Genomic DNA, 4,515 nt, shown 5'->3' with positions numbered 1-4,515 from the left:
CAGAGGTACATGAAGAGGTGGAGCAACCACCTGTGAGAAGGAATCCACCGCGAGATCGAAGGTTATCGATGAGATATAAGGACGACTCTAATATTACATATGCCCTTATTACAAATGAGGGTGTTCCGTCTACTTTTCAAGATACTCTTAATGAACCTGATGCAGAAAATTAAAAGGCGTCAATGGACAATGAGATGAATTCCTGGTATAAGAATGAGACATGGGAGCTGGTGGAGCTTCTAGTCGGTCGAAAAATGATTGAGTGTTAGTGAATCTTCAAGAAAAAATATAATAGATACAAAACAAGGTTGGTAGCGAATGGTTACACTTAGAGAGAAGGCATTGACTTCACAGAGATGTTCGCGGCAGTTGTAAAGCAAGTATATATTAGATTCGTGTTGGCATTGGTTACCCAATACGATCTCAAGCTGGAATAGATGGATGTGAAGACTGCATTCCCACATAGAGAATTAGAAGAGCAGATATACATGAACCAACTAGAGGGCTACGAAGTTAAAGGAGCAGATAACAAGGTTTATAGATTATTAAGGTCATTGTACAACCTAAAATAGTTGCCTAAGCAGTGGTATAAAAAATTTGATCCTTTCATGTTGAGTCAGAAATTTACTAGGAGTGAATATGATCAATATGTCTATTACAAGACATTGAGCTATGGCAAGTTCATCATCCTAGTATTGTATGTTGTAACATATTGATTGGTAGGTATAACATGTCTGAAATCAATGTACTAAAGACTCAATTATTAGGGACAATCGAGATGAAAGATCTGGGGGCTCCATAGAGGGTTCTTAGCAGAGAAATTCATAAAGATAGGAAGAGAAGAAGGCTTTGATTATCACAAGAAGAATACCTTGAGAAGGCGTTGATCAAGTATGGGATGGACAAGGCAAAGCCGGTGAGCATTTCCTACGCCGCTCACTTCAAGTTTTCCTCAAAATAATATCATAAATCAAATGAGGAAAAACAATATATGTCTCTATTGAGGGTCAAATATTGCATATTAGACCCCAGTTATTACCTGGATCTACAAGCATAATACTGTTTAATGGTTGATTTAATCGTATTTGTGATGCAGAGTGTACTTACGAGCTTAGACTGAAAAAGGATAATAAAGCATAGATTTAACGCTCTGATGATACCAAAGGCAAGGGATGGACTCCAGGAGACCAAGATCGATGGAATTATACGCCAGGGATCCGCGAAAATTGAGAAACCAAAGCTCAAGCAGCCTAAAAGTCAGCCAAAATGTAAGATCATTGGGTTTCCATCATCTGTTCGGCTCGAAACTTCATACATGGCTCGAGGAATAAAAACTAACCATACACGTCAAATTTCAGCCATTAGATCCCTCTGGAAGTGGCCCAATGGACAGATCAACCAATAAATCAGTGATTTGGGGCCCGCCTGATATCTGAAAATGCTTCAATTTTATTCTCAACGCCTTAAATAGAGTGACTCATCAAATGGATGGAGCGGATGTCTCTCGAACATCACAGTGGACCCTACATATATAGTGCATGTACATAGTGCACACGCACCGGCCATGCACTAGACGGTCAGCCCGGTTAAAGACGGGCTGATCCGTCGTCTTCTTATGCAAGGACAGCAGACGGACGCTGTCCGTCCATTTTTGGCTAGTGGGCTCTACTCATCATCTGGTTCGATGATCTGAACCGTCCATTGCATCAAGGGGGTGGCTACAACCCTCACCAAGCTCGCCTTTTGGTCCCATGCACGTGTACGCACATGAATTGTCAGAGAACGTAGAATGAACGGGGGAAGAAAAATAGCAGTGGACTGCATCAAAATTCGACAAAAAACCAGTCCATTCTGACCAAAATTTTGAGAGGAATCTGATTAACGGGGTGGATTTCATCAAAAGCATCACTGCGGGGCCCACCGAACACGTCAGCACGATGACGTGCGAATAGCGTGCGTCCGTGAAAACTGGAATTTTTGGGGAGTTGCATGGCCCAAATCATGATATTTTCGACGATCTGAACCGTCCATCATGTAGAGGACCCAAGAAAGTCCTAAGGGACGGTGTTTCTTTGAAATTTGAGCGAGGAAAGTAGCGATTCTTGAAGCCCTGAACTTGGCTATGGAAAGGCTTTCGTTGCACGTGCGATAGCTTTCCAAATCCGATTTCCACCACTCCAGCCACTCCAGCAGCTATAAAAAGAGTTCCAAAACGTGGAGGAGGGCATTGAATCTGGAGGGCAGCCAAGCTTTTTAGATGTGGAAGAGAGAGAGTAGAAGATTTGTTTTCTTTTCCTTTTCTTTTCCTTTTCTTTCTTCTTTTTATTTAAAAGAGATTTAGCCTAATCATGTTTAGATCAGGCTAAACCTCTTAGCTAGGGCTAAGAGGTGAAGCTTGTAGTCTGATGGGAGAATCTTTCGCTTGTGCTTTTTGTTTATACTGAACTGATGTGGATTTTAGTTTATTAATGGGAATGTTTTTAGTTTTTAATGGTCTGTTGTAACTGAAATTACAATGGGTCTGCGATAGCTTTGAGCATATTCCTATCCTTTTTATGTTTATGATGTCAGGAAGCCCTGTTGTTCACCATCGTCTCCTGGGCATGGTCGGATGACGGTATCCTTCCTAACCTCCATAGCATGTTGATTGGTTAGTAATTAGTTTGATTCTGTTATTTACTCTGTCTCCTGGGCATGGTCTGGTGATGGAATCCATTCTAATTCATATACATTTCATCTTTTTAAAATTATATCAGAGGAAGTTCAGTTCAATTTCCATGATTCTTGAAGCAGGCATAAGATCTCCCTGATCTCTACAAGTGGATCCTCTGAATCCTTAGTTTCTTATCTCTGATTTCTCTTAAGTTTTACATAATTATTTTATAATTATTTTCTAAATTCCATTCGATTTAGATTTCATCTTAGGCTAGTTCTATTTCTACCTACTTTCAAGTAACGTACAAGTATCAGTCCCTTGGGATTCAACCTCGGTCTCACCAAGTTTATTACTACATCACAACCCTGCACTTGGGGAGTGAACAGTCTCGCGTGCCTTATTCGAATATTGTTGGCAGTTTAATGTATGTCATGGTTTGTACGAGACTGGATATTTCATAGGTAGTTGGTGTTGTGAGCAGATACATGTTAAACTCCAAAAAGTAACACTGGAAAGTGGTGAAATGACTACTTTGATACATTCGAGGTATAAAAAACTACGTCTTAACTTTTGAGAAAATATGGGTTAAGTTAGTTGGGTATGTGAATTCAGATTACGCATGTAGATTAATTCTAGAAAGTTGACTTCAGATTACTCATTTGTGTTAGCGGGTGGAGCAATCAGCTGGATGTCGAAGCTTTAGTCAGTGGTGGCTCTTTTCATAACTGAAGTTGAGTACATGGTAGTGACAGAAACATTTAAGGAAGGTGTTTGGTTGAGAGGTATGATAAATTAGTTGGGGTTTCAACAGAAGGCCGTGTTGATTAATTGTGACAGCGAGAGCGCTATCAATTTAGTTAAAAATTATGTTTATCACTCACGTACTGAACACATTGATGTTCATCAACATTTTATCCAACAGATGCTTGAAGAAGGAGGCTTGACTCTGGAGAAGATTCACACCAATGTGAATCCGACGGACATGCTCATTAAGGTATTTCCTACATAGAAGTTTAAGTTTTGTGCGACTTCTCTGAGCTGGCGAAGGCATAAAATGAGGACAGAGTATGCATGAGAAGTGATGATGGAACTATGATGCAAGGCAAAGATAAGAAAAGATGATGTTGATGATTAAATATTGCATATTAGACCCTAATTATTAACTGATTTTATGAACATGATACTATTTAATGACCTATTTTAATCATGTTTATGTTGCAAGGTGGATTTAGGAGCCTGGATTGAAAAATAGTATTAAAAGCATGAATTTAACTTTCATAAATCACCAAGGTAAGGGACGGACCCCAGGGGACTGAGATCGAAGAATCTGCACACTAGATATCTGAGAAAATCACGCCGCTCACGTTAAAGGGGCCGAAAAATCTTTCAAAATGCAAGATCATACGGTTCCCACCATCCGTTCGGCTCAAAACTTTATATATAGCCTAAGGACCTTAAATTAATCGTACACGTCAAATTTCAACCATTGGATCCTTGTGAAAGTGGCCCAACGGACAGATCAACCCTTAAAATCTTGATTTGGGGCCCACCTGATATCTGCATATGTGTCAATTTTTGTCTCAACCCCTTAAACAGGGTGATGAAACGGATGGTCGGAGCGGATTCTGCAACACATTACAGTGGACCCCACATGGACATTGTGCGTGCACAATGTGCATGTGCACAAGTTATGCATGAGAAGTCCCATGGTCAGTCAATGGGCGTTGACTGACTAAAATTCCAAAAATTCCAAAGACGCACAGTGTCTCTACGTTGTCCATCTGTTTTTCAGTAGTGGGGCCCACCCATCATGCATCTCGATGATCCTAATCGTCCATTCGATCCAAAGGGGGGGCTTG

This window comes from Magnolia sinica, chromosome 2, assembly GCF_029962835.1.
Source record: "Magnolia sinica isolate HGM2019 chromosome 2, MsV1, whole genome shotgun sequence".
Lineage (NCBI taxonomy): Eukaryota > Viridiplantae > Streptophyta > Magnoliopsida > Magnoliales > Magnoliaceae > Magnolia > Magnolia sinica.
Note: the sequence above shows the minus strand (reverse complement) of the source record.